We start from the raw sequence: 14,013 nt of genomic DNA, 5'->3' as shown, positions 1-14,013 counted from the left end.
GGGTACATCCCTTCCCTGGGATGGCCATAGGCAGCTGCCGGGAATGCTCACAAGGCAAACTACCACTGAGCACTGTCTGTTTCATGTTATTCTCACAGAGTACCATAAACTGACACTGTACAGGGAACAGTAATTTTGCTCAATCATGGTTCTGAAGGTTAGGAAGTTTGAGGTCAAGGTGGGGGAAGAACCTGGTAGGGGCTTTCTGGGCACATTACCATATGGTAGTAATCATCCTGTGGACAAGAGAGAGATGTAGCCTGGGCCTTTGATAAAGCAGCATCAATTTTCATGACATAACCCCTCACCCCCACAGGGGCTCCACCTTCCAATCCTGTCACGTGAGAGAAGAGATTTCCAACACATTAGTCCACAACAAACACCCAAACTTAAATAATCTTTAATCTGTTGAGCTCAGTTTTGCAAAGGGGATTAAATGAGGACTTTGCAGAGCCATGGGGTGTGCTAACTGCTGGCCATGGGACATTTCAGTGAGAATGAGGGTCACAGTATTGTGGACTGCTCTTCTTCAAGCACAGCAGCCTTTATCATCTTAATCAAAGTTGGGGTCTTGGTGTTTCCCTCATAGAAGGAACAAGTAGGGAGGGTCATTTGACTCTCTCCTGAGAGTCCAGTAGTCCCTCCTTTCCCTGACCTCTGGAGGGCTGTATATCATTATACCCTGCTGCATATGGTCTTCAGGGGGGCTAGATGCTGGGAGTTACCTTTAATTTAATTCTTGTAAATTAAAGGGGGATATTCTGGTTGAATGTTGCCATCCAAGCTAGGGTGAGACTTTTCAATGATGCAGCTGCTGTGCGGCTACGCTCTTATAAATCTTCACCTATCTATTAGAACTAAGCTCAACAATATATGTGTTCACCAAATTGGATTTTGGTGGAATCGTTCCTTTGACCTTGACTCTATCTGGAGTGAGCACTTGTTCGTTCACATCTTCTGAAGGACAAACCTGTGCAACCACGCCACGCAGAAACTCAGAAGACCCCTCCCCCACACTGAATGACTGCCTGCGTCTACCTAGCCTGTCATCTCATGGGTAGGTTCATTCCTCTATTCCCCAACAGCCACCTGTGAAAATGTGGCTTCTCCCGTGTCGTATGACCTATGACACCAATAACCTTTGCTCTTCTCTGTACGCCAGACCCAGTGCCGTTAGATGTAAACCTACTGCTGGAAAAAACTCACAAGAGTTATGAATCCTGCCTCTTTGTGTTTCTGCCAAAGCAATAAAATTTATTCCCAATACTAATACTGCAATTTAAATTTATTATCTTTGTGCTTTACAGTATCCATAGCAGTAAAATCTGTTCCCAAGAGGATAATTCCAATTGCCAACTACTTAAGGAATTATTTTTGTTTATGTTTTAAAGCCACAGCAATAAAATTTAACACCAACAATAATTGTACAACTTTGTATGCCTTTAAAATTTTTCCATAAATGACAATTTCGAGAAGAATGTCTGTAAACATTTAGATGTTTCTCTAGGAGAAAGTTTTGTGTGTGCTGTCACATAGTAAGACCTAGCTTTTTTTTTTTTTAAACAGAGCATTGAGAAGCACAATTCTTTTTAACTTTAATTCTTTTAAATTCTTTTTAATCGTATATTCTCAGCAATCTCCTCTTCTGCACGTGTCTTAAGAAGACCATTCCTCTGTCCTTACAGCCTGTTTTAGTTAGGGTTCCTATTGCTGTCATAAGACACCATGAGCAAAGCAACTTGGGGAGAAAAGGATTTAGTTTGCACATCCTAGTTCATCATTGAAGGAATTCAGGCCAGAAACTCAAACAGGGCTGGGACCTGGAGGCAGGAGCTGATGCAGAGGCCATAGAGGGATGTTGCTTAATTGCTTGCTCATCATGGCTTGCTCAGCCTGCTTATTTATTTATTTATTTATTTATTTATTTATTTATTTATTTTGGATAGAGCACAGGACCACCAACCCAAAAGTGGCACCACCCACAATGGGCTGGGCTCTCCCCATCAATCACTAATTAAGAAAATGTCCTATAGAACAAATGGATCTTATGGCAGTATTTCCTTAATTGAGGTTCCCTCCTTTCAGATAACTCTAGCTTGTGTCGTGTTAATATAAGACTAGTTAGCACACTGCCCTTTGGTCTATTCCCCAGTCCTGTAGTCCAGAGGGTGCTAATCTCTAGCCTGTGTGACTAACCATGACCTTCCCATTGCCTACTATTATTTATATGTGACTCCCCACAGAGCAGTACTTCTTCAAATACAAATTATGACAGCTTCCAGGAGAAAGGGGGAGAGAGTGAGAGAGAGACAGAGATAGAGAGAGACAGAGATGCTCACAGAGAAAGATAAAGACACACACACAGAGACAGAGAAAGACAAAGACAGAGAGAGAGAGAGATGAAGAGAGTGAGACAGAGACACACACAGAGAAAGACAGAGATTGAGAGACAGAGAGAGACAGAGATAGAGAGAGATAGAGACACACACAGAGAAAGACAAAGACAGAGAAAGAGAGACAGAGAAAGACAAAGACAGATAGAACATAATACTGCAAAGAAGCAACCAGATTAATCAGAATTTAGACAAATGGACTGTTTTCTCTAACAAAGCAATAGCAGGAAAGATCCTAAGCAGAAAGAAAGCTGAGATTTCATGGGTCAGAAAAGCACCAATAGGGGCACAGGGACCAAGTAACCTTTGTAGGCTGTGCATGGTCCTGAACCTACATCAACTGTATAAAGGCATGCTTGAGAAATGGCGGCAATGTGAGTATGGCCTGGCCTTTAAATGATATTAAAAACCTGCTGTTAACTTTGTAGGCATGTGGCTATATAATTAAAGGAAGGCTTTCATTTATCAAAGAGTCCTTTGGTATCAGCAGAAAACATAACCTCATGTCTTGCATGCGTATGAAATCACCTAGTCTTCTTTGTTCTTCAAGTGGATGGGTGGCAGTAAAGGATGAGAGTCAAGACTGTCAAAATGTTGGCTCTTGTGCAAGGATGTTGGGTGTGGGGATGATTCCCAGTAGATCCCTGGGAATCCATTATGTATTTTGTCTACGTCTGTGACTCTTGGGAAAATGGAATAATTTAAAGTTAAATATTGGGAAGAATAGGTGAGATGAAACATTTTCCCTTTTTAGTAGTAAGCAGTTTATTCAACAAGGACTTATTTTCTTCTTTCCCATAGTCTATTCCAACTAATGCACTTAGAAACAAAACAAAACAGAACAGAATGAAGTACCTCTCCCTTACTAACTAGAATAAGATGCAGCATCTGTCCCCTGAGGCTTGCTCTCTGGTAGAGAGGGGATATAATATGCATCAAGAACAGGATTATGACAATAAAAATAAGGACATCACAATATAAAGAACAGACAGGAATGAGCACAAAAATGTTACTATACAAACCACTGTGTGATGTGCAACTCCTTAAATATGTAAGGAAAAACCAAGAATCCCGTGCTATTCTGGTTCACTTTCTGTTGCTGTGATGAACAACATCGGATAAAAGAATCCCAGGAAAGAATGAGGTTACTCAACCATACAGCCCCCAGGTCATACTCTATCACTGAAGGGAGCTGGGGAAAAATTCAGGGCAGGAGCCTGGGAACAGAAGCTGAAGCAGAGACCACTGGAAGACCACTGCTGGCTTGCTTGCCTGTTGGCTTCTGCTCATCGACCTTTTGTCTGCAGCGCAGGCCCACCTGACTAGGATGAAATACCCACAGTGGGCAGGGCTCTCTTCTATCAATTAGTAATTAAGACAACGCGCCACAGATGCCCCCATTAGCCAACCGGATGGATGCAATTTCTCAGTTGAAGTTCTGCCTTGCCAAGTGTATCAAAGTTGATAACTGAAGCTAACTATGGCACTGGACATTTTGGATTCAGCACAAAGATGAGAATAAATCCTAAGAAATTGTTATGATTTAAGGAAAAGGAGAATCAACCCAAGATGGGGTTCTTTATTTTTTTCTCCTGCTTTTATTTATTGGAAATTTTTTATTCACACTTCAATTGTTTTCCCCCTCAGAAACCCCCTATCCCAGGCCCCCTCCCCCTGCCTTTATGAGGGTGTTCCCCTACCTACCCACTTCTGTCTTCCTGCCCTGGCATTCCCCTACACTGGGAATTGAACACCCTCAGGCCCAAGAGTCACTCCAAGAGGGAGTTCTTAATACTTCATACTTTACAAACAGCATGTGAACACATTTCGTACTCAGTAGGGGTGGAGGGCATTAATATAGGGTCTCATGTCACCTAGGCTGGCTTCATCTGGCCATGTAGTTGAAGATGGCCTTGGATCCCTGATTTTCCCGTCTCTTCCTCCAAAGTGTTAGGATTACACACAGGTCTCAAAATGTAAAGTTCAAATATGTACTCTTAGTGGCAGAGCTCTTTTTCCATATGAGGCCACTCTTGGATTCAATCTCCAACATTACACACAGACATGTATACATACATACTCACACACAGTAATAAACACACACACACACACACACACACACACACACACACACACACAGAGGATGATACTCTTGGTTTCTCTTCTTGTCTACAAGGAGGACTGTGATGGTTTATATATACTCTGCCCAGGGAGTGGCACTATTAGAAAGTGTGGTCTTGTTGGAGTAGGTGTGTCACTGTAGTAGGTGTGGGCTTTAAGACCCTCATCCTAGCTGCCTGGAAGCCAGTATTCTCCTAGTAGCCTCAGATGAAGATGTAGAACTCTCAGCTCCTCCTGCACCATGCCTGCCTGGATGCTGCCATCCTCCTGCCTTGATGATGATGAACTGAACCTGTAAGCCAGTCTCAATTAAATGTTGTTCTTTATAAGACTTGACTTGGTCATGGTGTCTCTGTACAGCAGTAAAACCCTAACTAAGACAAGGACTTATTCAGTCTCTGTTTTCTGTGGCACACAATCTGAAGACCTTTTGTGGCTTTCTTGTCCTCTGTCTCCATTTCTCTTGGCTGCTGAGCTCTGCAGTTTTAACCACCTTCCTCAGGTAACCTGCCCAGCTGTTGCCCAGAGTGTTCCTCACCTCCTTGACTTCTGTGAGCAGATACAGCTTCTTGCTTTAGGGCCCTGTCTGCTTACTCCCAGACAACCCCTCAGCTCCCTCTCGGTAGAATAATATGTCTAATCTGAAAGGGATCCTTCAACTTTCCCCCTTTTCTGTGTGTCTCAGGGAGTCCCACTGGCCCATTCTTCCCCTAAATCCACCACCTCTTTCTGGGCTTCATACCTGCATTCAGCAGAGTGCATAAGTGAACAGGCACCCGTTTGCGTGCTCATGATAGGCAGTGAGCAGGAGCAGAGGAGGAATCAAAAGAGAGACAGGAAGCCTATTGGGATGGTGTAAGAAAGGGTGTCAGTCAGTGGGCAAGTTCTGAGTAAGAGGACGACTTCCAAGACTCAAATCGATAAACGGAAAACGTTTATATTGGAGAGAGGGTAGCTGTGGGTGAAAAATGAAGAGGAGAAAGGAGAAAACTTTTGAGGTTTTATACAAAAGAAAAGGGAACTGGCTTGCATGGGAGCCCTTAGAGAGATGTCCTTGTCTTCAAAGCTTCCATGTTTTCTGGGGATTTTAACGACCCATAGATTCATAGAAATGGAGGAGAAAAGACCAACGCACCATGAGAGAGCTGGAGCGTGATATGGGGAAGACAGGAAGTAAATAACCAAGATCTCTTATGTTGCCTTTCTATTGTTGTGATAAAGCTGTGACCAGATAAGCAAGCAAACTGAGTAAGCTATGGCAAGCAGGCCAGTGAGCAGCACTCCTCCGTGGCCTCTGCGTCTGTCCCTGCCGGAGTTCCTGCGCTGACTTCATGGGAAGATTGGTTCGTTCTCTGGGTCAAGTTTCCTTAGCAGACTTCTACGGCCCATGCTGCTGCAGAAGGCCACGCGGATGCCTGTGATTTGTGCTGCTGCAGGAGGGCATGTTGATGCCCACATTCTGTGCGGCTGCTGGAAACCGTGTGGAAGTCCGTGATCTCTGCTTCTGCCAGCTGCTATGGGCGACGGAGCTTCTTTTGCAGTGGTGTTAATTACTACAGACTCATAACTGAGAATGGGAGATACTGAAGGTTTCAGAGACAATCTTCCCCATACTCCAAAAGAAACAGTCCAGACGAAAAACTACTGAAGTGTTTGTGTACTGGGTGCTGTGTACTGGGTGCTGACTCTCTGTGGGGATCTAAGGATCTTTGGCCCGTAGTTGCATGTCCTTGACCAGAAACTGGAGCAAGGTGTGGGGGCCGGAGGGGGAGTCTTCCTTGGCTGCTTCCCCTGAGTTGGTGGCAGGCAGCGGCACATGGCTGCAGTAGGCATTGGGCCAGGTCAAGGTCCAGAGATAAAAACTTGCGGAGAGAATACTCTTCCCTGGAGTGTTACAGCTCAGTAAGACAAGCGCTCTCAAGTGATCTTTGATGAAGTAACCCATGCACTTTATTACTTATGGACAGGATCTTATAAACATGGGGGGAGGGGCTGTCCAGAGGCAGATGCTTTCTATTGGCTTGATCTAAAATGTTAGGGATGCCTCATTTGCATATAGAAGGACTTCTAGTGTTGTCCCTATATGACTGATTGTCTCAGTCCTGTCAGTGGAGTGTCATGGTCAGTCACATGGTCCAGGACAAGAACTTGGTCTGAGTAGATTTAAACTCCTATCATTGTCAACTATGAAAATGGCCAGGGTTCCTGAATCCGCTCAACCTTAGCAAGTTTTCTGTCTGGTGGTATGGTCCACTGCCCACACTGAAGACAGTCATTAAAACTGTGATGAAGATAAGGAGCTCTAGCCCTTCACAGCTGATGGCTTCTGGAGGGGGTGAGTGGCTGGGAGAAGTACCTGCCTGAGCTCCAGGCTGCTGTATGCACCTCAGTTGTCTTTAGAAGGCTGGTCACTGGGAGTTTGTCCAAGTTCCGATGAGTATATGAAAAACACTGATTATACTTGGTGTTTTGTTTTTGTCTTAGTCAGGGTTTCTATTCCCGCGCAAACATGATGACCAAGAAGCAAGTTGGGGAGGAAAGGATTTATTCGGCTTACACTTCCATACTGCTGTTCATCACCAAAGGAGTCAGGACTGGACTCAAGCAGGTCAGAAAGCAGGAGCTGATGCAGAAGGCCATGGAAGGATGTTCTTTACTGGCTTGTCTCCCCTGGCTTGCTCAGCCTGCTCTCTTATAGAACCCAGAGATGGTCCCACCCACAAGGGGCCTTTCCCTCTTGATCACTAATTGAGAAAATGCCTTACAGTTGGATCTCATAGAGGCATCTCCTCAACTGAAGCTCCTTTCTCTGTGATAACTCCAGCTGTGTCAAGTTGACACAAAACTAGCCAGTACAGTTTTTGTTTGTTTGCTTTTAGTAGGGGAAGGGCACAGGGTGGAAGGGTGGGCCTGGAAGGAACAGGAAGCTAGTGTGATTGGGGTGCATTATATGAAATGTCCAAATAATTAATAAAAATATTATGTTGGGGAAATAAAAAAAACTAAAAAAAAAAATACAAAGAAAAAGGAAAACAGACAGGATCTTAAGACTTCTGGTGAGTGGAACACAGCTTCTGCTCCAATCCAATTGCGTGCGGGACCTGAGACTGCATTAGTTAGGGAAGCAGAAACCGGCCAGAGTAGGGCCACAGGCCTCATCCGGCCGGATCAGCACCGGGGTAGCTAGAGCCCAGGGTCAGCTGACACCCGCCAGCTACCCACGACCCCCGCCACAGGATTTTGAGACTGCTGGTGAGTGGAACACAGCTTCTGCTCCAGTCCAATCACGCGGGACCTGAGACTGCTCTGGTTGGGGAGAGAGAAATCCGGCCTACATAGGGCCACAAACCTCTTCCGGTCAGAAAAGCACCTGAGTAGCTAGGGCGCAGGGTCGGCTGACACTCGCCAGCTACCCACAACACCCGCCACAGGATCTTAAGACTTCTGGTGAGTGGAACACAGCTTCTGCTCCAATCCAATTGTGCGCGGGACCTGAGACTGCATTAGTTAGGGAAGCAGAAACCGGCCTGAGTAGGGCCACAGGCCTCATCCGGCTGGATTAGCACCGGGGTAGCTAGAGCGCAGGGTCGGCTGACACCCGCCAGCTACCCACAACCCCCGCCACAGGATTTTGAGACTGCTGGTGAGTGGAACACACCTTCTGCTCCAGTCTGCTTTGGTTGGGGAGGGAGAAATTCGGCCTACATAGGGCCACAAGCCTCTTCCGGTCAGAAAAGCACCGGGGTAGCAAGGGCGCAGGGTCGGCTGACACTCGCCAGCTACCCACAACACCCGCCAGAGGATCTTAAGACTTCTGGAGAGTGGAACACAGCTTCTGCTCCAATCCAATTGCGCGCAGGACCTGAGACTGCATTAGTTAGGGAAGCAGAAAACCGGCCTGAGTAGGACCACAGGCCTCTTCCGGCCGGACCAGCACCAGGGTAGCTAGAGCGCAGGGTCGGCTGACACCCTGCAGCTACCCACGACCCCCGCCACAGGATTTTGAGACTGCTGGTGAGTGGAACACAGCTTCTGCTCCAATCTTTAAACAGCGACAATGACAACAACTAACCCCAGAGATTACCAGATGGCGAAAGGTAAACGTAATAATCTTACTAACAGAAACCAAGACCACTCACCATCATCAGAACCCAGCACTCCCACTTCGCCCAGTCCAGGGCACCCCAACACACCGGAAAAGCTAGACACGGATCTAAAAGCATATCTCATGATGATGGTAGAGGACTTCAAGAAGGACTTTAATAACACACTTAAAGAAATACAAAGGAACACTGGTAAACAGGTAGAAGACAGTAAAGAGGAAGCACAAAAATCCCTTAAAGAATTGCAGGAGAACACTGCTAAAGAGTTACAAATCCTTAAAGAAAAACAGGATAACATAATCAAACAGGTAGAAGTCCTTAAAGAAAAACAGGAAAACACATCCAAACAGATGATGGAAATGAACAAAACCATACTAGACGTAAAAAGGGAAGTAGACACAATAAAGAAAACCCAAAATGAGGCAACACTGGAGATAGAAACCCTAGGAAAGAAATCTGGAACCATAGATACGAGCATCAGCAACAGAATACAAGAGATGGAAGAGAGAATCTCAGGTGCAGAAGATTCCATAGAGAACATCGGCACAACAATCAAGGAAAATGTAAAATGCAAAAAGATCCTAACTCAAAACATCCAAGAAATACAGGACACAATGAGAAGACCAAACCTACGGATAATAGGAGTGGATGAGAATGAAGATTTTCAACTCAAAGGACCAGCAAACATCTTCAACAAAATTATAGAAGAAAACTTCCCAAATCTAAAGAAAGAGATGCCATGAACATACAAGAAGCCTACAGAACTCCAAATAGACTGGACCAGAAAAGAAATACCTCCCGACACATAATAATCAGAACAACAAATGCTCTAAATAAAGATAGAATACTAAAAGCAGTAAGAGAAAAAGGCCAAGTAACATATAAAGGCAAGCCTATCAGAATTACACCAGATTTTTCACCAGAGACTATGAAAGCCAGAAGATCCTGGACGGATGTTATACAGAAACTAAGAGAACACAAATTCCAGCCCAGGCTACAATACCCAGCCAAACTCTCAATTAACATAGATGGAGAAACCAAAGTATTCCACGACAAAACCAAATTCACACATTATCTCTCCACGAATCCAGCCCTTCAAAGGATAATAACAGAAAAAAACCAATACAAGGACAGGAACCACGCCCTAGAAACAACAAGAAGGTAATCCCTCAACAAACCGAAAAGAAGACAGCCACAAGAACAGAATGCCAACTTTAACAACAAAAATAACAGGAAACAACAATTACTTTTCCTAAATATCTCTTAATATCAATGGACTCAACTCCCCGATAAAAAGACATAGACTAACCAACTGGCTACACAAACAAGACCCAACATTTTGCTGCTTACAGGAAACTCATCTCAGAGAAAAAGATAGACACTACCTCAGAATGAAAGGCTGGAAAACAATTTTCCAAGCAAATGGTCTGAAGAAACAAGCTGGAGTAGCCATTCTAATATCTGATAAGATTGACTTCCAACCCAAAGTCATTAAAAAAGACAGGGAGGGACACTTCATACTCATCAAAGGTAAAATCCTACAAGAGGAACTATCAATCCTGAATATCTATGCTCCAAATACAAAGGCAGCCACATTCATTAAAGAAACTTTAGTAAATCTCAAAGCACACATTGCACCTCATACAATAATAGTGGGAGACTTCAACACACCACTTTCACCAATGGACAGATCATGGAAACAGAAACTAAACAGGGACACAGAGAAACTAACAGAAATTATGAATCAAATGGATCTGGCAGATATCTACAGAACATTCTATCCTAAAACAAAAGGATATACCTTCTTCTCAGCACCTCATGGTACCTTCTCCAAAATTGACCACATAATTGGTCACAAAACAGGCCTCAACAGATACAAAAATATTGAAATTGTCCCATGCATCCTATCAGATCACCATGGCCTAAGGCTGATCTTCAATAACAAAATAAATAATAGAAAGCCAACCTTCACGTGGAAACTGAACAACACTCTTCTCAATGATACCTTGGTCAAGGAAGGAATAAAGAAAAAAATTAAGGACTTTTTAGAGTTCAATGAAAATGAAGCCACAACATACCCAAACTTATGGGACGCAATGAAAGCATTTCTAAGAGGAAACCTCATAGCTCTGAGTGCCTCCAAAAGGAAACTAGAGAGAGCACACATTAGCAGCTTGACAACATACCTAAAAGCACTAGAACAAAAGGAAGCAAATTCACCCAAGAAGAGTAGACGGCAGGAAATAATCAAACTCAGGGGCGAAATCAACCAAGTGGAAACAAGAAAAACTATTCAAAGAATCAACCAATCAAGGAGCTGGTTCTTTGAGAAAATCAACAAGATAGATAAACCCTTAGCCAGACTCACTAGAGGGCACAGGGAAAGCATCCTAATTAACAAAATCAGAAATGAAAAAGGAGACATAACAACAGATCCTGAAGACATCCAAAACACCATCAGATCCTTCTACCAAAGGCTATACTCAACAAAACTGGAGAACCTGGATGAAATGGAGAAGTTCCTAGACAGATACCAGGTACCAAAGTTGAATCAAGATCAGGTTAATGATCTAAACAGCCCTATATCCCCCAAAGAAATAGAAGCAGTCATTAATAGTCTCCCAACTAAAAAAAGCCCAGGACCAGATGGGTTTAGTGCAGAGTTCTATCAGACCTTCAAAGAAGATCTAATCCCAGTTCTTCACAAACTATTCCACAAAATAGAAACAGAAGGTACTCTACCCAACTCCTTCTATGAAGCCACAATTACTCTGATACCTAAACCACAAAAAGACCCAACAAAGATAGAAAACTTCAGACCAATATCCCTTATGAATATTGATGCAAAAATCCTCAATAAAGTTCTTGCTAACCGAATCCAAGAACACATCAAAACAATCATCCATCCTGACCAATAGGTTTCATCCCAGGGATGCAGGGATGGTTCAATATTCGGGAATCCATCAACATAATCCAGTGTATAAACAAACTCAAAGACAAAAACCACATGGTCATCTCGTTAGATGCAGAAAAAGCATTTGACAAGATCCAACACCCATTCATGATAAAAGTCTTGGAAAGATCAGGAATTCAAGGCCCATACCTAAACATGATAAAAGCAATCTACAGCAAACCAGTAGCCAACATCAAAGTAAATGGTGAGAAGCTTGAAGCAATCCCTCTAAAATCAGGGACTAGACAAGGCTGTCCACTTTCTCCATACCTATTCAACATTGTACTTGAAGTCCTAGCCAGAGCAATTCGACAACAAAAGGAGATCAAAGGGATACAAATTGGAAAAGATGAAGTCAAAATATCACTCTTTGCAGATGATATGATAGTATATATAAGTGACCCTAAAAATTCCACCAGAGAACTCCTAAGCCTGATAAACAGCTTCGGTGAAGTAGCTGGATATAAAATTAACTCAAACAAATCAATGGCCTTTCTCTACACAAAGAATAAACAGGCTGAGAAAGAAATTAGGGAAACAACACCCTTCTCAATAGTCACAAATAATATAAAATATCTTGGCGTGACTCTAACTAAGGAAGTGAAAGATCTGTATAATAAAAACTTCAAGTCTCTGAAGAAAGAAATTATAGAAGATCTCAGAAGATGGAAAGATCTCCCATGCTCATGCATTGGGAGGATCAACATTGTAAAAATGGCTATCTTGCCAAAAGCAATCTACAGATTCAATGCAATCCCCATCAAAATTCCAAATCAATTCTTCAACGAATTAGAAAGTGCAATCTGCAAATTCATCTGGAACAACAAAAAACCTAGGATAGCAAAAACTCTTCTCAAGGATAAAAGAACCTCTGGTGGAATCACCATGCCGGACCTAAAGCTCTACTACAGAGCAATTGTGATAAAAACTGCATGGTACTGGTATAGTGACAGACAAATAGACCAATGGAATAGAATTGAAGACCCAGAAATGAACCCACACACCTACGGTCACTTGATCTTCGACAAGGGAGCTAAAAACATCCAGTGGAAGAAAGACAGCATTTTCAACAAATGGTGCTGGCACAACTGGTTGTTAACATGTAGAAGAATGCGAATCGATCCATTCCTATCTCCTTGTACTAAGGTCAAGTCTAAGTGGATCAAGGAACTTCACATAAAACCAGAGACACTGAAACTTATAGAGGAGAAAGTGGGGAAAAGCCTTGAAGATATGGACACAGGGGAAAAATTCCTGAATAGAACAGTAATGGCTTGTGCTGTAAGATCGAGAATTGACAAGTGGGACCTCATGAAACTACAAAGCTTCTGCAAGGCTAAAGACACCATCAATAAGACAAAAAAACCACCAACAGATTGGGAAAGGATCTTCACCTATCCTAAATCAGATAAGGGTCTAATATCCAATATATATAATGAACTCAAGAAGGTGGACTCCAGAAAGTCAAATAACCCCATTAAAAAATGGGGCTCAGAACTGAACAAAGAATTCTCACCTGAGGAATACCGAATGGCAGAGAAGCACCTGAAAAAATGTTCAACATCCTTAATCATCAGGGAAATGCAAATCAAAACTACCCTGAGATTCCACCTCACACCAGTCAGAATGGCTAAGATCAAAAATTCAGGTGACAGCAGATGCTGGCGAGGATGTGGAGAAAGAGGAACACTCCTCCATTGTTGGTGGGATTGCAAGCTTGTACAACCACTCTGGAAATCAGTCTGGCGGTTCCTCAGAAAATTGGACATAGTACTACCGGAGGATCCAGCAATACCTCTCCTGGGCATATATCCAGAAGATGTCCCAACCGGTAAGAAGGACACATGCTCCACTATGTTCATAGCAGCCCTATTTATAATAGCCAGAAGCTGGAAAGAACCCAGATGTCCCTCAACAGAGGAATGGATACAGAAATTATGGTACATTTACACAATGGAGTACTACTCAGCTATTAAAAAGAATGAATTTATGAAATTCCTAGCCAAATGGATGGACCTGGAGGGCATCATCTTGAGTGAAGTAACACAATCACAAAAGAACTCACATAATATGTATTCACTGATAAGTGGATATTAGCCCAAAACTTAGGATACCCAAGATATAAGATACAATTTGCTAAACGCATGAAACTCAAGAAGAATGAAGACCAAAGTGTGGACACTGTGCCCCTTCTTAGAATTGGGAACAAAACACCCAGGGAAGGAGTTACAGAGACAAAGTTCATAGCTGTGATGAAAGGATGGACCATTTACAGACTGCCGTATCCAGGGATCCATCCCATAATCAGCTTCTAAACGCTGACACCATTGCATACACTAGCAAGATTTTGCTGAAAGGACCCAAATATAGCTGTCTCTTGTGAGACGATGCCGGGGCCTAGCAAACACAGGAGTGGATGTTCACAGTCAGCCATTGGATGTAT

The sequence above is a fragment of the Mus caroli genome, unplaced genomic scaffold, assembly GCF_978045245.1.
Source record: "Mus caroli unplaced genomic scaffold, Mus_caroli_1 scaffold_6, whole genome shotgun sequence".
Taxonomy (NCBI): Eukaryota; Metazoa; Chordata; class Mammalia; order Rodentia; family Muridae; genus Mus; species Mus caroli.
The sequence above is the reverse complement of the archived record's forward strand: the minus strand, read 5'-3'. Positions refer to the sequence as shown.